General features: G+C 34.7%; 1 protein-coding gene across 3 annotated transcripts in view; it reads left to right on the top strand.

Annotated features, from left to right (window-relative positions):
• Window positions 1-23,963, top strand: part of LRFN5 (leucine rich repeat and fibronectin type III domain containing 5) — a 270,278-nt gene that overhangs the window by 5,994 nt on the left and 240,321 nt on the right. The window lies entirely within an intron of this gene.

Here is a 23,963-nt window from a genome sequence, read left to right as displayed (position 1 = left end):
AGGATAGTTTTTGAGTAGGGCCAGGCTCGTTGAACCTAACTGAAGGTGCCAGAGATTGAATGGTTCATGTTTCCTTCAGGCTATGGTTGCTGCGGACCATTTGGTATCCAACCCTCCAGATACTGGAGCGAGATCCGGTGTTTGTTTCCCCGCCCCCCACATCTATCAAAGATCTCTCTCCCCCTCCCCTCCCCCCTTTTGGACTCTTTTACCTCTGGTACCAAACTGTTTTTCTTCCCTTGTTGTGCACGGTATTGCCAGATCCTTTTAGTACTTGTGAATTATGCATCTGGAGACTTTGATGTGAAATGGAGTTTTCTTGGGACTTGCTTAGCGTGGAAAGGAATTCATTGTTATGGGTGTGTGCTGAGATGAAGAGCTGAGCTGTTTAACTGCCAGGCTTTGGTTTGATGTAACAAAATAGATCCACGAAAGAGGTCATTTTTATGTCTAGGAGAACAGGGCCAAAAACCAATAGCCACCACCCAGCCCCAGCCCCAACCCCAGCCCCAGTGACAACATCAGTCCTGGCCCCACCTGCTTTATTTCAGTGACCAACATAGGCTTGTGCCCAGGGTTGTTTATGTACGCTAGGTATTTTGAAAATTCCATCCAGCACTTTGATTTAAAAACAGGTTGGATTTGCGACTGCCTAATTAACATATTGGATCTGATGTGTGAAAATGGAGATTCCCTTCATTTAGAAAACAGAACAAATTTAGTTAACTTCCAAAGCCCTTTATCGTTGCACCTTGTTCATTCCATCTTTTCCTGTCACCACTGTTGCCTGTTCCCCACAGAAAATTTCCCCTCTTTCTGGAGAGCATTTGCATTAACAACATAAAACACTTCCAAAGTATTCCTATCAGTGTTTAATTCCACAGTGAAAAAGGGCTGAAAAATTCAACCAAGGAGTGCTGGTTTGTCTCCCACCTTCAGGAGCTGCCTGCTGGCAGCACTCCACCTGAGGTTTGGCCTGGTGGGTCCATGGTTCACTGGTCTAGGAGGCAGAGATAGGCACCAACCTATGTAGGTGTGGAGTAGAGCTGAGCAGAGTGTGAGGTAGTGTCCTCTGTTTGCTAAAGCTGCTTAGGAAGTGTAGGAGGACTGCCCAGTTATCATCTTCTATTCCCTTCATTTCTATAGATATCCATATGATGGCGTTTGCAGATTACAAGCTAATGAGTAGATGCTGTAGTTGTCCCTGCATGCTGAAGTCCCCGACTACTGCTCCAGAGTCTAGATTCTGTTGCTGCTGCAGCCCTTGCAGGGTGGTGGTGCTACAAGGCCATGAATGCAGGGAGCTTTGGGGGCTGGGCTCCACCACTGCAGCTGGCAGCTCTGCTTTGACACTACTTGGGGCGGGGCTGGGGAGCTCAGCAAGCACTCTGGCAGACAGTGGGGCTCATTGTGGCTAGGGTGGCTGCCTAGGTCTGAGGGAAGGGAAATGGGAGATGAGTAGGTGGTGCTGTTTGACCATCTATTGTGACTACAACCCCCTTCCAAATGTGCGCCGGCCCCTCCCCCCTCCATGCCCGACATACGAGTATTCAAGAACATGTATTAAAAGCTGGCTTCTAAAATTGCTTGACATTCAAACACTGTATGATTTATCAGAATTGAAGCATTGAAGCTAAGTGCATATTTCTTAGATTCCTATTCCTCTTTTCTCACATTCTCCCATATTGCTTCAGGTCATTAGCAGCCTTCTTTTGCCTTCAATTAAAACGGAAGCATATACAATCAACTGATCTTGCACTCTCTACTCAAACCTAAAGTCTAGAGGAGCCACTCTTCAGACAAGTTTAGCATTAATCTTCAGTTTAGAGGAAGGATATAGAGGCCAAATCAACTCTGGCAGTAAGATAATCTATACTCCACTGTCTAGGGTCTAGGGAGAGAAAAAGAAGGTTTCATTGCCTACATTAAAAAATATAGAGAGGAAAATAAAACATTAGAAAATAACCAGATTTAAAGGAATTTAAGAGAATTTCACCTCAAATGTCTTTGTGTGTGTGTGTGTGTGTGTGTGTGTGTGTGTGTGTGTGTGTGTGTGTGTGTGAATTTATTTGAAATCTTCCATGACTCAGAAAATCAGATGTGGTAAACGTCTAACAGGGAGATGCTTTTTTTTTTTTTTGTACTAAATTTGCCTGGAACGTTGGAAAACATAGTAATTTGCAAGCAAATAACTCATAAATATCCAGAAGATGACCAAGAAAACTAAAATGAACAATGTTGGTACTTGAAAAATACATATTTTCCCATCTCTGTGTTACTTTCTTTTAGCCTTTTCTCACTATGAATTTCATGTTTTTGCAAGTCAGTTCTCATCTTTGTGCACCCATTCCTCAGGGAAAGCACACAAATCCATAAGCCGGAGTTTAAATGCTCAGAAGTTCAAATATATATTGTGGTGTGATTTAGGTTTAAAAAGGTCGTTCCTTTGTGAGACTAGAGTTAACTTAAATGTCATAAGAAAATGGAGCTCTTAACATAGAGGGAAGGAAGGAAGGAAGGAGGTAAGGAAGGAAGGAGGGAAGGAAAGAAGGAAGGCTAAGGCTGGATTTGAGATGTGACTCTCACCCCTTGTTAGACATTATCCCCAGGCAGAACTGCTCTGGCTCACTGGTGGGTTAAGATATTGATAGACATTTTCCCAGCCAGGAATTCTTCCTTTATAAATCCCTTTTTACTCATTCCTAACAGGGGGAAAACGAATAGGAAATAGCAGACACACAGGGGAGCAAGAGGGAGCAGAGAGTCAGCTTGAAGGAAGTTGACACTAGATTTTCATCTTCTGGATTTCTTTTAGCGATTTTCCATTTCTCTTTTAAAAGGAATGACCTTGAACAAGACCTGCATTCTGTGTTTCACATACCTGCTTCTCAAAATTAAAAAATGTAATATATGTATGAACATTCTCACATATTTCAGTTTTGATATGAGACTCAGGTACTGGTTTGTTTGGGACAAGAAGCTCATCAATGTGTGTCTTTCACTGATATAGCCTAAGGCAATTTCTTTCTTTCTCCCCCAGAGAAATAGAAGAGATGTATGAGGAAGAAATGGCCCACCTTTATTTTTCGTTAGCTATTATTTTTTTCTCTCTCTTGGCATTCAGCAGATCTTGGTGCTGAAGTGCTATCCTCTTGTGTCATGTATATTTAAGTATGGCCCCATGTTATACCCACCTACATCCTTTTTGAAGGAACATTTCCCTTTGTACATCGAAGCCAGTGTACTGATGCTTGAAGCACTTTTGGCTTGGTGGTTTTGCTGAGTTTACTAGCTGGTGAAATTAGGACCAAGCTTTCTGCTGATTCTTGCTGTGCTGTTACGTGGTAAGGATGAGATACTTGCAGCTGACAGTGTTCCCCTCGATCAGTGAAACTACTCCACAACAACTACTAATGCCTTTATTCAACTACATGACATTGAAAGCATTTTTGCCAATATTGAAATAAGAAGAAGAAGAGAAGCCACTTGAAAAATTCTGAAGAATGAACTAGTTAACCTGTCTTTTAGTCTAGTGATTTCGGTTACTCAGAAATGGAACATACTAGCATTTTAAATGATTTTTCTCTTTTTTTAATTTTCTTTTTCTTTCTTTTCTTTTCTTTTCTTTTCTATTTCTTTCTTTCTTTTTTTTTTTTGTACAAACACTTTTAAGCTTTATGTTTCATGGAAGAGGAAAATTAAAACGTAAGCCTCAGACATGTGACAGTGACTCTCTAAGATACATGACTAAAGAATCTTGCTAATCATTCCAGTGAGACATGTGCGAAGTTAAGTTCTGAGGATGGATCCACTTACTCAATTTCCCTAGCTCACACTCTCATTCATGTGGCATTATTCAGTTGTATAATCTACAGAAGTATAAAGTATACATTCTGTGGTGTATGCATGCTGAAGTTAATAAACTATCATTTTTATAATTATAGAAATCGTTTTAGCTAGAGGTGAGGTGCTTTTAAAATTATACTCTATCACCCTAAATTATATAGTCCTAGGAAGCCCTTAATAAGTAAAGATTGGAAATAGAAGAGTTTCACTCAGAAATAGTTAATGGTACCCCTAAAGCTTTTTTAAAAAAATTAATAGTGTCCTAGTAAATACTGCTCTGACAGAAGGATTTTACAGATTATAGGTAACAAGTGATAGAAAATTACAATGTAATTACATGGTTATATAAATGACTATCAGAGTACTGATACCAAGTAAAGTGCATGAACAGGCTTTAGTATTTAAGCTGCATAATGTATTTATAATATTTATCTGAAACTAATTTTGGTAGCTCACATTTCTTAACCTACAAGGTTATGTGGAAAATTACCTTGTTACACAGGATTTCCAAGATTATGTAGGAAAAGGCCAAATGATCAATTTTTCTTTCCTAGCAATTCATGTAAAAGAAATATCTCACATGTTATATCTTATTCTTTTTTGAATATTCTCAGTAGACATATATAAATATTTAAATAATTATATATGTGTGTGTGTGTTATATAGCACTTAGCAAGGATTTTCAATGAAGTTTTTTTTAAATTAGTGTTTAAGTTCCTGTGAAGCATGATTGCAGGATTTGAAAAGAAAATTGAAGCTATTTTCTTATATTATTACAGAAAAGGTCTTAGAAAGGACATAATAAGATACATGGTTAACATTAAGAGTGCTTTTAACAAATGTTGGGAAAAGTTTCTGAATTCTTCAGAAAAGTTTGAAAAAAAAAACACCACTATTTCAAGACATTTTCAATCACAACTAAAATGTTTAATTTAAACAGGGACAGGAGCCAAATGTGTTGCTTATCTTAACCTAGTTCCCTTTGCTCTTTTAAGGTGCATTGAGAAAGCGCTAACAGTCCAGGAGGGAACATTTTATTTACTCTCTAGATTCCATTCTCTCTTGACTTCTCCAAATCAAAGAAGGGCTTTCCTCATGATAGCACACACTCTGATGTTGAGCTCACCCCAGCCTCAGTTGCTTTCTGAATACAGGGTTTTCTGGACTTCAGTGAAATCACCTCTTAAACTTTAGGCTATTCACATTAAAGTGATTTACTACTGGAAGCACATTAACTACATTAAAGCTAACACTCCCTCTCCTTAGTGATATGGAAGGCAGTAGTTTTCTGACTTGATTTTTTTTCTAATTGAGATCAAAATATTTTTATTAAAGGTAACTTTTAATAACACATGTGCTATGTTGGAAAAACATAAGAAATTTATACATTTGAGAAATATTAAGAGAACTTGCAAGACTTTGATCATACTATGCAAAAGGAGAGAAATAATCCTATACCTGGAAATTTATTAGACCTATATTTTCTGTATATTGTGAAATATGAATTGATTGCTTTATATTACTTATAAATGTAAAATAATAGTTTTTGAATTATAAGTGATATTTTATATCATAAACAATCGGTCATGTAAATATACTTCTGAAATAATTTTATTTAAAATATCGAATGCTTTAATTAAATGTTTATTTACACGGTATAGTAAACTACTTTTATATTTGATTTTTTATTTTATATGTAAGAATGTTTTGTCTGCATGTATGCATATGCAACATGAAAATGCCTATAATTCATATACCAACATTGATGCTTTATTACGAATGGAGACATATTTTAGCCAAACTAATAGTCACAGATCTTAATTTGTTATATCATATTCAATACAATTATATCTAATTTAAAGTTGAAATCATCATGCTATTTATGGGAATTGTGGGAGACAGTCCAGGAGCACATTGAGCTGTCACCGTGTGAACATATTTTCTTAATAACATGAATAATATAAACACATGTGTTTGAGGTATATCTGTTAACTGATATTTGGTCCTTTCCTACTGTATATTTTGTAGAAGATATGAGAGGAAAGTTTGGAATCATACCTGTGTTTTGAGGGGGGTTGAGTTTTATGACATAGTTATCAATGTGATACTTGAAGTTTCGTAATTTATGTTTTGCCCTGTACCACCTACAGCACAAGCCCTTTAATCTCTCTGAACCTTACTTTGCCCACTTATAAAATGTGCTAGTATGACAATAGGCTCGCACTGTCCCGCAGCTGCAGTGTTATCATGTATCAGTAAGTTAAGTATCTTCATTGTAATTGTGATCTTCTTGTCCTTAGCGGTTCTGAGCCTAAGGAAGGGACAATAGAGGTAAGGGGATGGCTTAAACCCTATGATTGGAATAATAAAACTATGAAGTCGTAGTGTGATCAGAGACCAAGCAGAAGATGCAAAACAGGGGATTTGCCCAGGCTTAGGAAATCTTAGGAGCTAAGAACTGGAGCACTGGTCAGTGCATGACCTACCCAAACCCATTGCCATTGAAGTATGTTTTGACCCCTGATGGACACAGAACTATGAAGCTTCTAAACTTTCTTGGCATGTTCTCAATCTTATGTTATCTTTCTAGCTTCTTGGTCAAGTTTCAGTTTGAATAACTTTAGTAACTTCAAAATAACCTATATAAAATATAATTATTCCATGTTTCTATTAAGTGTGTCATACTTTTGGTTGATACCCATTTTTGGCATCCTGTAGCTTCTAGTTACTTTTAGCATGGCAGAGGTATTATCATACATGGAAAGCCTTGTTGCTAATAATGGGACTTGGTATTAAGTATTAGAACTGAATTATTTCAGATCCTCAACCCTTATTTTATTTTTATTTTTTTCTTGTACATTCACTAGTTAGAGACAGTTTTATTTTATTGCTCTTAATCTTCTTACATTTTTTTGCTCAGTAATGTTCAGTCTCATTAGTCTGAAAAGACTTTTTTGACAATTTCTGTTTTGTTTGTTGCATATTTCATTGAGACATATAAACAATGCCAACAACCAATGAGGACTTTAGTATGATCATCATTTCTTCTTTTTACTTGGATACAGAATAAAGAAAATCCAATTTTGCACTTACGTTCCTTTCTTCTACTTGAACTTGCATGGAGCCTTAGAGACCTTAACAAGTAACTCTAAGATAGTCATGAGATGAAACACTTCTGCTTCTGAGTTTGGAGTCTATTCAAGTGTTCAAGATTGCCTTCTGAACACTCATATTACATTTTTTACTCAAAATGGTCAAGTTAGTTAAATATTTCTTACCACTCTCACTACATATTACGATGGCATTCTTCATCAGCACCATACCAAACCATGAAACAGAAAGACCAAAAAAATGCATATGACTCTCTCAATGTTAAATTGGCTGGATGTATTGGGGGCTTTATGATATAAACAAAAATTGTTACAATCATGTTCTTTATACTCTTCAAAGATTATTTATTTGGTATTCAGTACAGGCATAGAAACTTTCAACAGTATCTTCCTTAAGACACAAGTTAAAATTGTGTAGATGCTACTCTGGGAAAATTTAAATCTAGAGTAACAACAAGCAAACTAGTAAAAAAAAAAACTGTACTGTTGATAAGCCCATATCTTCCCTTAATTTACTGCCAGACCTAGATGGTTTATTTCTAGAAGGTTAATTAATTTGTTTACATGTTCATTTAAAAATAAATTCAGCAACTGGGCTCCAAGCAGCTTCTTCCTCTTCATTATAAGATGAAACCTTTTTAAAATTTTAAGTTATTTATTTGCTTTACATCCTGACCCCTCCTCTCCTGCAGTCCCTCCTTCTGCCCTCACCTCTCCGTCTGTCTCTCATTTCATTCTTAGATAAGAGGAGGTTTCCCATGGATATCAACCAGCCTGGGTATATCAATTTTGCGCTAGTAAAATTGCAGTAAGATTAGGCACATCTTTGTTGAGGCCAGAAAAGGCACCCCAATTAGGGAGAAGAGATCCAATGGAAGACAATGTAGTCAGAGACAGCCCCTGCCCCCACTTTAGGAGACCTACATGAAGAACCATATGTATAATGATTACATCTGTGCAGAGGGTCTAGGTCTGTCCCATGTATGCTCTCTGCTTGGCAGTTCAGTCTCTGTCAGCTCCTGATGGGCCAGGTTACTTGATTCTGTTGGTTTTCTTGTGTTGTCCTTGGCCCTTCTGGCTCCTTCAATTTTTTTTCTCCCCCTCTTCCACAGGATTCCGAAAGCTACACCTCATGTTTTGCTCTGGGTCTCTGCATCATTTTCTACCAGTTTATGGGTGAAACCTCTCTGATGACTTTTGTGTTAGGCTCCTGTCTGAAATTATAGCAGAATATCATTAATAGTGTCAGTGGTAGTTTCCCTATCATGGAATGAGTCTCAAGCTTGGCCAGTGAGTGGTTGGCTCTTCCCTCCAATTCAGCTGTATATTTTATCCCTGCACATGTTGTAGGCAGGACAGCTTTCTAACAAGGAAAGGGAAATTGATAGCAGGAAGTGATAGTAAACCTCCCTTTTCCTGGTATCCCTGAAGAATCAATCTTTAGATACCATAATCTTGTATTCTTTTCTTTTGGGGCATTATTCTTAAAAGGCTATACATATATTGTGAGTACAAATAGATATCAAAACTGATACATCAAGTGTAAATATACTTTATCTTTTCTTAATGATTCTGTCTCTGCTCTATATGTGACTATTACAAAGTGTCTTCCGGGGCCAATCCTTTGCATGCTCCAAGCAAGTTACACTAACTCTTCTTTTCCTTCTGCCTTAACTATGTGATTTTTATTTGATTTACTTTGCTTTTATTTATGTGGTTTTTCAGTTGTTCAGTTTCTCTTTTAACTTACAAATAAGAAATGTATTAAGAAAACACCATGATTGTAGGATATGAGAGCCTTAGGCTGAGTAAAAATCTTAAGCTTTCCTCTGAGGCAACACATGCTCTTTCATGTCATATAGTTGATAAAGGGAATCACTGAACTATACCAACATAGCTTGGACATTATGTAGTAGACTACAGTCAGCACCATCATAGAGTCGTGTCATCCTGTTTCTCTTCTTTGGAGAAGGCACTAGGCATCAGTGGATGTTTATTTTTACTTTCATTTCTTACGATAGATCTTTAGCGTCCTTGTGACCATCTCCATTTTCCAGACATCTAAACTGAAACTCAGCACTTTTTGTTGGCTATGCAGCTAGCAGATTAGAAGGTTAGACCTCAAAGCCAAGTATTCTGATTCTAAAGAAGGTGCTATGGCTTCTGTGCCTGGGGATCTCCCTTGTATCCTACATGATTATTACATGTATGTTCTCCAAACTTTTTCTTTGTGAGGCCATATTTCAAATATACACCAAATTCTTTATTTGCTCTTTGGTTTTTACATCAGCTTATAACCTGCTAAATTTTATATTTGTACACCTATCAAAGGCTTTATGATTATCCCTAGTCAAAGATAGGAATAGATGCTAAAACTTATTTTTAAACTAACTTAACCCCAAATTTCCATCTCTGAAAGAAAAGGTCTTAGAAGTTATTGTAGAGGAACCACTGTGTCACAGGTGATTAATATATAGTTTTTCTACCTATCTTTACTCCTAGAACAGAGAAGTCAGGGAATTTTGCAATGTTAGGGAGAGATGGGACTTAGAGATCCTACATCTTTCACTAAAATACTAGCCTCTGTGTAATCAGGCCCTGCATTCAACTTGTCTTTTTTCCCCTTTTCCCTGAGATTGGTACAGGCTGCCAAGGCCATCTTTACTGAGTGTTCAAGTTCTATTCCTATTACTTATTCTCTTTGGTACAAAACCAGGAAAAAGTCCAGTAATAAATAAAGCCATATCCTTTGCTTGAATCATTGTGTCTGATAATAGTTTTTCAAAGTCTGTTCATAAATTATAGAAAATTTCAAGACATATCTCTAAAGTAAATTCTCTGGTGTGTCGCCATTTGGGATCTATGTATTTTCTCTTGGAGGAATTATAATGTCCACCTATCTTTGTAATCTTAACAAGAATGGACTTTGCTTACTTTGAGCTTGGATCGTAATTGGCCTGTGGCTTTGCTTTGAACTTGAGTGTAGTAGAAGTGTTAGAGAATAATTCACAACCGAATCACCTCAAGACCATGTGGTTTTCACTTTTCTGTCCCTCTGAGAAAATATCCCTAACACGCAAAGAAACCCTCTATTTTGGTCCCTCTATTGAGGTCAAGGAGCCTCTATGGCATCCAGCATTGATAGCCAGACCCATTGATGAAGCTACCTGAGCATAGCCAGACAGAACTGAGCCTTGGGAATTATAGTCACATGAATAACAACTGTGGAAAGCAGAAGAACCAGCTAGCAAGCTGAGTCAAAACAAAACCATTTAACGACTAGTCATGAACAAAGAAAATGGGTGTTACTTTTAACCACTGCATTAGGAAGCAGAAGTTGATTTCTGAGTTGTACGCCCTGGGTAATCGCGGCGTAGTCAGAGGCCAGGGGTCTTTAGAAAGAAAAAAAAAAGTTCTCATTGTTGAAAAAAAATTTTTTTAAACGAACAAGTGTTTATTTAAAAATTGCCTCCTGTAGACATACTATCTTCAGTCTGTGAATTAATGTATTTCTAAGGAAGAATATTTTCTTTTTCTAAACTTTTAGAAGTGTATGCTGACAATTGGTTCCTTGTCTAAGATGTTTCCCAGTATTGCTGAATGTATGCAATACTCATTTCAATTTTCCTGATTCTAAAGCAGCCACTAATGACTGCACATGGGAGGTTTCCAGGAAAAGGCCATGTGCTTTTATCTGGTCTCTGACAGTAGCATAACACCTAGGGACAGCTAAGCCTTGCTTCTCCATGTTGCACTTGGGCTTTATTTAGTCCAGTGTGACTACTGTTATTGTCAAAACTATATGATTTTACTTTTTTCTAATTATTCATCAATAATTTCTATTTACCATTCACTTCTTCAGTAAATTTAATTTATTTTGGGTAACTTATGCTAAAATTTCACCCTTTAATTATTATTTAAAGCTATTTTGTAACATTTTTACTAATGTATCAAACAATTCTACCTGGAATTCTCACAATTTATAGACATAATAAGCCATGGAGTTTATGTCATAGAGAAGTCAATATAAATTATTTTTTATAACAATTACTATAATTTATTTGTACAACTTCTTAATTAAAATCAGTATTGTCATAATATATGTTCTTTTATTTTTCTTGGTAAAAAGGATGCATTTGTAAAGAAATGCATGAAATTGTATTTCATGTTCATATTATTTCTTTCAATGTTATATTTTAATCATAATTTGGAAATTTTTTGATTCTAGTGAATGTGAAATATTCCATTACAGCCTTTATAATTTCTTACTCGGGTTTTAAACTTTAATATTAGATAAAGTTATGTTGAATTAGTTTATTTGTCATTTCTACTACTAGTGAATTCTAAAGTAGTAAAATATATGTTACATATACTGTATGTGTCAATATATACAAATTGATTTTCTAACATTATATGGATTAGGTTCTTCATCTGTAGAATGGAACCAATACTGTTATTACCTCAAAGTTTTGGAAGGGACATAATGAGTTCTAAGCATTCCTAACACTAACTCCAGTGAAAGAAGCCAGGGGCTATTATTAATATATTGCATAAGAAATATAATTCATAAGAAATTTTTGATTTTTTAGACAGATAAATGTAAATATTTTCATATACATCACATATTAGCTGAACTGAACAGTTAGCACAGTTATGCTTTTAGCTCAGGTTGTGGTATTTTGCTTTATTTACTGCTTCTTGCAAGTGTCTTGCTTTTTTTTTTAACTGAAGAAATAAAGCCTTTTAGGATAATAGGTTTTACTTTCCAGATTTAATATATAACTTTGATTTTTAAAAATAAATCTAAGTGTAAAGATCATATAAATCCAGCATAACTGACTGTTGTTAAGTCAATTGGGATAAAAAAAACCTTATAATTAATATCTTGAATATTTTGTAATTCTGAGAACATGGTCAGATACTCTGAACAGCAACTATTTTATGGGCTACATATAGATTTGAAGTTATTCATGGAATTTTTTTGAGGAGAAAAAACATACATTTAGAATTATGGACATAAACACAAGTAAGGTGCTTCAAGAAGAGTCGTTATTTTTTGAGGAAAATTTGAGACCCCTTATTAGGCTCATGCTCAGTGAATTTAAGGAAATAAATAAATAACTTCTGTTCTCTCATCATGTAAGAACATAAACTGTATTTTAGACAAAATTTGTTGTCCTGCTTCCTTGTCTTTATAAAACTCTGCTTTTGGGGGATGATTATAATTTGATAAGTAAAATACCTAACTTAATAGCCTATATACCTATATGAGTATTTAAGTTTAGTACATACATTTCATTGACATAAAGTTGATAAATCAATTTGCCTAATTAGTGCTTGAATTTACCCACTAAACAAAGTTTCTTTCACCCTAAATGTTATTTGTAGCATTATCTTTTAAAAAACATGGAGTAAATAATTATAACTGATGTATTTTTGTCAAGGTAAGAAAAGAGATTAGAAAGAATTTTGAAAGGAAGACAGAATTTCAGTGAAATATGTCAGTCTTTCAGGAAAATGTGTCCTCTGGATATGCTGATTGACCAAATTTAATTGGCACTCACTTTGATGTCACATATTTTAAATGTTTTATTTAATGATGCCACTTATTTATATCATGTCACAGTTTTAAAATATTGGCCTTAACACATAGCTAGCTATAACACATACAAATCTATAGGTTACATAAGAAATAAGTGAGTTTCATTTTATAGTCACTATCAATATGCTGATGTTTACATTTAATACTGCTATTTATAAGCTTTTTGTCTCATTAACACACACCCATACACACACTCACAAATGCACACTCAGGGACGCACACGCACACAAACACACACACACACACACTCACTCACGCATACAGGAGAATCCTGATTCATGAACTATAAAAAAATATAGCCTTTAAAAATAATGTAGTTTGCCCCAATCCTGGGGTGTGATCTGTAAACTTAAATAAACCCTTTCCTTCCTAAGTTAAACAACAACAAACCTCTATTTTTGAAATGATAACTATATCATCTTGCCCCTCATGTTTACTTCCTCCAATCCTTCCAATGCACCCTCCAAGCTCCAAGGCTTCAGAAGTGATTATATTACCTGAAGTAGCTGCAGAAATTAGGAAAGTAAAGGAAACCTGTGTGTGTGTGTGTGTGTGTGTGTGTGTGTGTGTGTGTGTGTGTGTGTGTATACAACAGAAAGGGGTACTGGTGATTTGAAGATAAGAATGGGAAAATACCATGTACTAAACTAGGGAGAAAAAGGAAGTTAATTGTAGTATCCTTTTGAAGTTTTTCCTCTTTTGTATCTTTTATATGTCATTTGTGAAATGTCACTAGTGTTTGGAATAAGAACTGTCAGCTCTCTCAAACTGACTTTAAACACATAAAGTTTCCTTATGTAGTGTAGTAGAGGTGTCCTTCATGGTGGAAAGAATCCACATGAACTGGATGCATTTGGAATTGTCACTCCCTTTGACAAATTGTTTCAATCAAATGATTATATAAAATTATAATTTACAATGTACTAACCAAAGAGAAATTTGGACATGCAGATGTATGTGCAAAAAGAGACAGAGGAAAAAAGTTTATAGGTCTAAGCTTGTAGGGATCCAGAGTAACTAACTAACAATGGTACAACAACATAAAGATTTTATTTTCAGTACCTAGGTCAATAGGACTCGTTTAGCATCAAGAGATGCCTTTGATGCTTGTCCACTACCAGATGGACTTTCTTGGTGCTCACCATGGCAAGCAGCATCTTAACTGGAGTACCTGACTCAGCTTTGGAATCGCTGAAATGCATGATCCAGACATTGAGCTGGCCTTACTCTTCAGTGCTTCCTCTTTGAGATGGGAAGGCAAAGGCACAATAGCTCCACATAACCACAGCACAGCTTCCAAAGGCAGAAGGAGGAAAAGAAAGACAGGAAGGAAAGAAGAAAAAGGTGTCTGAAAAAAAAATGCAGGAAGGTACTTCTTAACAGTCACCAAGAATGTTCTCTTCAGCCCTTGTTTTGTGACCCCAGCGTTTCTATAATCATAGAACTTGGAGGGAACGAATGTTCTTCAAACTGGTTTTCCCAGCCTTCCTCACTTTCATTTCTCTTCCCATCTCTGTTTCTTTCCCTTCCCTTCCTTTCTTCCCTTCCCTTCCCTTTCCTTGCCTTGCCTTCCTTCCCTTCCCTTCTCTTTCCCTTCCTTTCTCTTTCTTTCACAATTAATTTCTATAAAATGCCACTGTGCTATTGAAAGTAAAATTAAAAAACAAGTAAGGCTTTGGTAAAAGGCTGATGTTTTGCTTTGATTGTAAATGTTTCCTGATCTAAGATTCTTTAGCAAGCTCTGCTATTTAGGAGAAGCAAATTGAAATTTGTTGAGCCAAACTTATTGTAAAATCTTGGAAATGAATACCTTTAATTAAGTTTTACTATAAGTAAAATTGTATTTGCTTGGTTTCATTGAGAAGTTAACTAAGACCTGCACTATTTGTTAATCCTTGCTTTACCTGATTATGTTAGTGCACTAACAGCCTTTCATATTTGGTTTCTATTGCTGTGAAGAGACACAATGACCATGGCAACTATTATAAGAAAAAATGTTAAACTGGAGGTTGTTCTACTCTTTCAGAGGTTTAGTCCAGTACTGTCATGGCTGGAAGCATGTCAGCACACAGGCAGACATGGTGCTGGAGGAGCTGGGAGTGCTACATCTGCATCTGCAGTACACAGGAAGATAGAGAGCCACTGTGCCTGGCTTGGGCATTTGACGCCTCAAAGTCCATCCTCAGTGACTGAATTCTTCCAACAAGGCCCTACCACCTAATGCTATTCCCTAAGCATTCAAAGATGAGTCTATGGGGGCCATTCTTATCGAAACCACCACACTTATTTATAGAACACAGAAAATCTGTCTTTACACATATGCATACATATCTCTGTTTACTAAGAAATCACACATATACACATTCAGTTAAATAATTTTTCTCTAATACAGGGTTCTAATAAATAAATGATGTGCACAAACTCTTGGGTTATAATAATCCCGCTTTTAAAAAGTTTAATAATGAATTCTAAGCTGAAAGGTAGTGTGTATACAATCATCCTTCATTACTCATAAAATACATTTAAATGAAATTGTAGAAGAGAAAATGTCAATAGTTCAACTAAACACAAACACTAGATAAGGTCCATTTCTTTTTGTGAAATGAAGGCCATATTAATATTGTTTTATTATTGTGGTTTATTTTTACTGATTCTGGAATCAAGTTTCATCCTGATTTTCTATTATCACTTAATTTTAATATCTTACATCACAATAACAGATGATAGATTTGAAAAAGGATAAGCAAAAACAATCTGTTGAATTTCTGGAGAAGAAGGAAGTTCAAATCTTCATGACAGCATAAGCTGGAGAGTTTCTCTACAGGTTCTTCCTTAGCTTAGCTTAGCTCTGTCTTTTGCTTCACCTCAAGACCACATATTACTGTAGTGGTAGAATAACAAATACTCTAACAGACAAAGTGGCAGCTAAAATGAACACATGTAGGGGTTTTGAAAAAAGGTCTGTTTTTGAGTTTGTATTTTAAATAACATATCTAAAAGTGTAATAAAGTATACCAGTGTATTGTGTGGAACTACATCATAATGCAGATTCTGGTAAATGTAACTGGTTAAGTTAGTTCAAGAGAGTTTTAATAATAGATATCTACCATTCTTGCTACAAACTGTATGAGGAAACGGTGTATTGATTGTCTAGCCTTATCCATTGGAATATTGCTTATAGCAATTTTACATTTTATTTGCACTCATCACATTTCATAAGAGATCATACATTATTTAACAGTTGAGTATTTATCTTCACTTTGTTTAGTTCAGTATTGAGGAGGTAGAAATGCGAAAGCCTCCTTTTTGTTGTTATATTTCTAGACAAATAACTCTATACTTATTGAACAATTATTTTAAGAATCCAGATCTACATTCTCCACTGAGAGGCATTGCTAGTAGTCTTTGAAGAGAATGATACAATGCAGTTTAGCAATATTTAGTGAAATATAATGTGTTGAATTATATATTAATCATAAGATCTCAATTCACCAAGAAGTAAGTGATTCATGAACCTGCTCATGTAAAATATTTCGAGATACCAAATCTTGAAATACAGACATTCAAATTTTGAAATAATGGCTGCCACTTTAGTATAGTGCACAGATCATATATTTAACTTGATAAACATACTTTAGAATATTAAACCATTTTAGTATAGACTGGGATGTTGAATTCATACTCTTTTAAATTAATCTGATTGAATTTTAAGTTATTGGTTTTTTATTCAGTTAATTCTGTTAAGGAAATATCATTGCTATTATTTAACTAAAACCAACAACATACCTCTCATAAGCTAGAACAAGGACTATGTACTGTAATTGATATCATCCTTTTTAATCTATTCAGATGATTCTTCAGAAGAGAAAAGCATTGAGCAGGAACACTATTAGCAAAAATAGAATACAGCAAGCAATATAAAAATAGTATTCTCCTCCCTGTCTTTTCCATTTTGGGTAAAATATTCACCGTATGACTTTATGCATGCTCCACAAAGTGCTCTTTTGTTTTGTTCTGTCTTTGTTTTTCAAGACATGATTTCTCTGTGTATCCTTGGCTGTCATAGACTCCTTTTGCAGACTAAGTATTCTTTAAGACTCAGTAATGAGCTATTGCAGATATAACTAGTACCAAGATAGAGTGATATTTTGTTTCAACAGTGTTTGAATTCTCAAACAGTTACTCTGTATCATTGCTTTGAACTTTAACCTGAGCAAAAGTGTGACAAAACTAATAGCAATAGCAAGAAAGCAAAGAAACAAAAAACAAAAACAGCAACAAATAACAAAGAACCAAACAACCAACCAAATAAATGAACAAAAACAAACAAACAAAAAACCACAGTGAAGCTAATCTACTTCCATATCATATTATTTTACAGATAACACAAAGCTTTTATAATTTTACTGATTTTTTCCTTTAAAATTTTTAAGTAGAACATAATTATCAACTTGCATCTTTATTTTCCTTAGTCTTAACTTCATTACTTTTCTGACAATACCTTCTTAAACATACTATTTTATATGAAGTAGGATCTTGGTATGTAATCCAAGCAGGCAACCTTGACTGTCTGTCTTTGAACTTACAATTCTTTTGCCTCAGCCACTTCAGTGCTGGGATTTGAGACATGTGCCACCACCACACCTGCCTTTGAATAAAACATTTTAATTACCAGTCATCAGCTTAGTTGTTAAGAAAGCAACTTAAAGGATACATATATATATATATATATATACATATATACATTATATTTATATATATTCATTATAATTATTAGTGTGTTTTGTCCTGCTGATGGTAGAGGACAAATTGTTGTATGGTTCAATCTTCTTGCATGTTTATGCAGTTTCTGAGAAGGATTTCAAATGAGCATTTTATCATCATCTTGTGCATCAAATACTTTAACCAGTGGCCCATCCCACTGCCCCCATGAATCTTTATAATGCAGATTGCTTTGTATATGTTGCTTAAGACTAAGGGCTGGATATTTTGAGGTACATTAGTAAGCTAGAAAGCATTACTCAGTTACAGATTGCTGATTTCATATAGCCCTTTATGCTGAACATCTACGTTACCTTTGTTCATTTTGATTTGAAATCAAAGTTTGACATTAGAATTCATTTGATTATATCGCTGCATAAGAAAATTTATTATAATGAAGCTTGCAAGTACAAAATAACTTCTTAAACTGTATAATATGCTAAACTTTAATCAGTAGTAAATGTATTTCCCAATGAAATACAGTATTGTTTCTTAAGTAAATATGTAGTCTCAAAATATATGTATCCATGAAAGTGATTGACATAATGTGTTATTCCTTGTGTGCAAATACATATCAGTATATAGGGAGATATGTATTAATGTGTATTAATTATAGGAAGCAAGCACTCAGAAAGGCAGAAAATGCTTCTGTTTGTAATGAGAAGGTTAAGATACAATTCCTTCTTTTGCATTTGTCAAACTTTTCCACTTTATGTGTACCATACTAATCTGTTTATATAATAACAAGAATTCAAGTGTATTTACAAAGATGGGATCATGTGTTAAATAAAAATGTCATTTCTTATTAACAACGAAAAGCTAATACACATGACATATTTACATGCCAGCTATGATGTCAAAGATATTAACAAATTTGCTTTTACTAAAAATTTCTGAGCCTACCTAAGATGGAATTAGTTCAGCAATTACAAAGCCCATGCTCTGTTCCTTGTAAGGATTACCAAGATCTTGAAATACAAGCAAGACTCATTCTTTCAAGGTTTTTCTCTAAATACAATATAATAGGGGTGGAGATATAGGACAAGTTGTGAACACCAAATTTATTTTAGGATTTAATTATGTCTTTGACTTCCATAATAAAACACATTTAATGATGGGCCTGTAGCTCACAACTTCATTTTCTCAGAGATAGGAGTCAGGAATATTTTCTTCTGTACACTTGGCCACAGCAATATTTATCAGTCACATGGAAGAGAGATTATTACATTAAAACACAAACACCTAGGGTATATTTATTGTAATTTGATGAAAATCAACTTGATTTATAAAACAACCAAATTAAAAAAATAGCAGAAGCCGTACAAGTGACAAGACTTGAAAATTAATAGAAGAAAAAAAATAACTGAACAGAATTTCTCTTAAAATTTAGTTTTTGGATGTAACTGAACAAAAATTATATATATATATATATACATATATATATGTATATATATGTTACACGTATGTACCATTACACCTAATATAACTGAGGCCAAGCTTTTTTTTCCTTACAAAACTATTTCCATAACTAGCGAAAGATATGGCTACACCTATATGCACTCGTACAATGAAAACATTAGTTTCATCTTTTAAAATGTTTACTCTGATCTCAACAGAACCTGCATGCATGTGGGTGCTCACACACCCACTCACACACAATTAAAAAATAAGATCTTACAATGGTTAAAACTATGCTGTTTGACAATTTCCCAAATGCACAACTCATACTGACTACTATCCACTTGTACTCTACCCATTTTCATTTACCTCCATCCTAAACATCTTTCCTTGCTTTATTTTGTGAATCACTGAGTTTAATGAGGCCATATCTCTATTTACTGGACAGTGATTTTGTAGCTACTCATTGGAACCTGAGGTCAGTAGTGAATTCAGAACTGAAGACACAGACTTGCTACTCTTGGAGAATGTATTAGTTTCAAATAGTGCAGCAGGGAGAGGTAGGTCCCCATGAGCTCCTACCCTTCCCATGACAGACTGTGGACAGGACCAGTCTTGCATGAGGCCAGTGTAGGTTACAACTGTTTCTAGTGATGGTGTTTTTCCAAGACTCTTTCTGTCTCTTCTGAACTTTACGTAGTTTCACCTCCTTCTGCAGTGTTTCACCAGCATTAGGGGTGGTGGTAGTATAGATGTCTTATTTAGAGCTGTGCCCAGATTTCTTGTTTGTTCTTAGCCCCGTGGGCAGCCATGAGTCTCTGCCACATCCTCAGTCACCGGAAGAGCAGTTAAGACCATCTTTTGTCTGGTCTTGCCCAAGGGACCTAGTAGAGTGGCTGTGATGTCCTAAGAACATTTCATAATCTTTAAATGAGCAAATCTGATTCTCTGAAGTATAATCAATGTCATTTTTTATTTGTTGAGTGTTCTGGTTTAACCTTATTTATCAACATCTGTGCACTCGATTCTAACAGCTATGCAACACCATCTTCATTAAGTCTTAATTTTAGAAATGAAACTTCAATGTCACTCTCCTATAAATATACATTACATTTGCAGAGACAAATGGGTGGGAAAAGGGATATGTGTATCAACTTCTCTCCTGTTACCTGTACAGATATTATGTGTAGGTATAGGAGCCAACTTAACTTTAAAAGCTACTAGTCAATATTGAACTTGTTTGCATAGACAGTTTTACTACTTGGCTGGTCTTTAATTTCAGAAACCTGACTAAGGAATATCAGATTAAGAGCCTTTTAGAAATTTTATACATTTATTTTCTCTTGTGTAAGAAACCATAAAATGTGCATGACTTCTATTTGTACAATTGATAATCAAAATATTCTATAGTAGAAATTAATTTTATTGCAAATAGAAACATCATTTTTCTCAGTTTTATTATTTTATTTTTTTACTGAAAAGTAATCTGTAAATTGCTTCATTAATTTTCTTCTGGTTTTCCTTCCTTCAGTTGTTCATATAGCATTTGTTTCAATTTCTATAATGAAGCTGTTCTTTAGTGGTTAGGGCTATCTCTTAGCTTCTGTATTCTCTTTATTCGATCCCAGATATTCCTCAGTGAGCTATTAGGAGACCATTTGTCAGAGAAAACACAGGAGAAAGGTTCTTTCTCTATCCCGGACATCTTCTTAGATTAGTGCATTGTGCAACTTTAACCCACTGATACACTCATTTAATATATGTTTATTGGTAACATTTATACATATCACACAATGTTAGGACCTGAAGTTACAGAAGTAAATGAGAGAAGTATTCTTTGTGAATTTGTCGAGAGGGCAGATTAGTAGGGGCAAATTTTTAAAAATGTGATGAAGCATTAATTAGGAATGTTGTGCCTGGCTTTAGACAGGTTATAACAATTATGAGTAAGAGGCAGGTGCTCTTCCAAGTGTGTGTTAGGATTCCAGTCATGAGACTTCTTCTGTGTCTCTTATACCCTGTGCTTCCCTCATTTGGAGATAGTACATGTTGGATTACATCTCATATAAGATTGCTGTTCTGACTTGTGTATTCCCATGTAATGTGTGCACTGTTGTAGTTCAGTTGTGAAGCTAGGCTCTTCATCTAACTTTAAGACAGAAGTGTGTGCATGCACAGACTCGCATACAAAGGGGAGGGAGAGGCAGAGAGACAGAGAGAGACACACAGAGAAAGGCCGATAGACAGAGATTTGCACATACACACAGAGGGGGAATGTTTAAAGGTATGAAAGATGTCATTTGACTATTTGCAGAAACAGCTTTACTGCTGAGCTGAAAATATATGTAAATTATCCTCCCCCAAATAGTCAAAACCTATTGCTTTATGAGTGTGTCTTATGTTAGTCAATCTATTCAACAACAGAGCCTGAGGTTTTACTCAACAAGCAACTTCCTGATCACTTATTTGTAGCCATGCCTCCAAGCTGCTTTATGGCTAAGGAAGTTTCATATTGCTCATTTATAAAATAATTCCATTGTTTTACTTCTACTCATTCTCTCACATATTCAAAAGTCTTTACAGCTTATTTAGAAAAAAAAAACCAGCTTTATTCTCTGAATGGGATTTACTAATTGAATAGTTCATGTAGCTAACGTCGGCTTTTCCAAGCATGACTTAATTGTCTGAGGGTGTCTAAACATTCTAAGCTAATAGATTTCTTGGTGTCTTAGCTTTTCCTTTTCCTTTTTTAAAAAAGGAATATTATCTTTCTTTCTTAACACATACATTTATATTATTACACATGAGTAAAATAAACTACATACGGCAGGAAGAACCACGAGACTATGAGGAATTGTACAAATGTTATACTCATAGTGATTTGGTTATTTGTATTTGGCAAACTTTAAGCAAACGTCTTTCCTATCTTGTTTGGTCTAAATTTCTGAATGAAGATCAATATCTATTATATTTTTGTTTTTCTAGACAGAGTTAGGAATGAGATTTACAGTCAAGTTTGTCTTCAAAGTATGTTTTTTCTTGTTCCTTTGTTTTTTGTTTTGTTTTTTTTATTTTCCCCCTTAAAATTTTCTTACATATACATTTATATCATTGCACATATATAGCATATCACCTATAGCAAGAAGAACCATGACACAATTAGAAATTATATAAATGTAGTATTCTTAGTGTTTTGGCTATTTGAATCTGATAGCCTTGAAGAAAACATCTTTCCTATGAAGGTGCATCTAAATTTCTGAATGTAAATCAATCTCCATCACATAATATCATTATCAACTTAAAACACCTATCTAGACCTAAAAACATCTTAACCCCTAAACACTTAGGCTTCATTGTAAAACTGGGCTACCTGGTCTTCAGCTGCATGTAAGCAAGTCCTCAATAGTTCCTGCCTCACAAATATATCTGTCAGATATATTGGACAAGCAGGCTGAAGAGTATGCTCCAACATTATACAGAGTTTTGGGTGACTGTTCAGGTAGCAAACTGTCTCTGCCGTCTTCTTATTTGGAGAGCTACTAATCTACACTCCCGGCATACTCAAGTAATCAAGTTTATTCCTTCTTAAATCTTCAAAGTATTTTAACCTAGACCCCTTGAACCTGTGTCTTCATCAGTAAACTAAAACCTCTAGGATTTGTGAATTTGTGAATACAACCAGATACAAGAATTGCAGTCTTAAACATAAAGCCAGGCACAAAATAGATATCATAAAACGATGTCATTGTTATTATTTCCACACTGAGTTATTCATATTAAACTTCTTAAGATAAAGCATACTCTGTAACTCATATATAAATGGTATTATTATTAAAATAATTTTAAAAAGGTTTATTAATAACATTATTTACTCTATAAACTCTGACTTGATTTCAGGCTTTTGGGCTGCTTTGGGAAGCATTATTTTTCTTTAATTAATTATTATATTTTCATAACTTTTTACTGACTTTAAAATATCATATCTTAAACTTCTGAGCAGAGTTGAAAAAATGAGCATGTATCCAAGCCCATTTTAAAATATTGTTTTGATGTGCATGAGGAATGCTTACTAAAAATGTTTCACTGACATCCTTCACATTAAAAATGACATCATCTGCAAACATATTTGATGTTGATAATTGTATTGTCTAAATACATGTTTAAGGTTAGATCCAGTTCTATAAAATCATTTCAAATATTACATAATGAGTGTTAAGTTTTCCTTTATTATGTTAATATTTTTGTAAAATGAGGCAAAATATTATCTCTAATTTCTTTCTTCTTTAGTAAAAAATTAAAAAATAAGATCATAAAACTTCAGCAGAATGAGTCCCAATTACTGCACACTGGACTGTAGGTCTGTGGAAGCAACAGTGATCTCAGTTTTGCTAAAATCTTTAAAGAGGTTGAAACCAGCTTGCCTGGGTTGCCGATATATCTTTGTTTAGGGTTTAATACTTCAGGGCTTTCCTCCTTCTGCTTTGACATATTCATTGGCATCATTCTTGTTCAGCTCATGTTTGGGCAGTCAGGCTGCTGAGACGTCACAGGTTTGGCTTTTTACATTACTAATAAAGGGATTGCTGGTCTACCCCAGGGAAGAGCACACCAATTGGTTGTGTGTATGGGTGTGTATATATATATATATATGCAATATATGAATGCAATATATATGTATGCAATAACAATTCATGCAGAGAAGAGCCAATGAATTTGAATGAGAGAGATGAAAGGGAAGGGGGAATTTTTGTAATTACACTACAATATCAAAAAATCTAAAAAAAATAATAACCTTAAGCATTTCTCTCCTGAATTGATGGCAACATTCATTTTCAAAGAATACGAAAAACGTTTGTAAGCTATGATAATTTTCTAGTGTCAATGCAGTTCAGAAACACCTCTTTTTTTTTTAATGTAGTTTTTCCCTATGTGGTCTTATTTTCAAAAATTCCTAAAAGCAAACAGCTTAATAAAAGGGAAGGTCATGCAGTGCCAGACTTGATATTTTACAGATTGTAATAGTAGAATCATGTAATGTTCAAGAAAAAGGAGACTTGTGCAATTCTCTAAGAAGCACTAAATTGATCATAGTCCTGAAACTCAGGTAGTTTCTCATTGGGTGAGGCTGCTTGTGTCTTTCAAATTGACTATAAGAACTGAATGGCTAAATGTGTATTAGAGGTAACACAGTGATCTGGTTCTTTTTGAGCTATATAATTTGATATTGATTTTTTTCAAAACAATTT

The sequence above is a fragment of the Acomys minous genome (assembly GCF_964271855.1).
Source record: "Acomys minous genome assembly, chromosome: 8".
Taxonomy (NCBI): domain Eukaryota; kingdom Metazoa; phylum Chordata; class Mammalia; order Rodentia; family Muridae; genus Acomys; species Acomys minous.
This window is presented reverse-complemented; position numbering and strand designations above follow the sequence as displayed.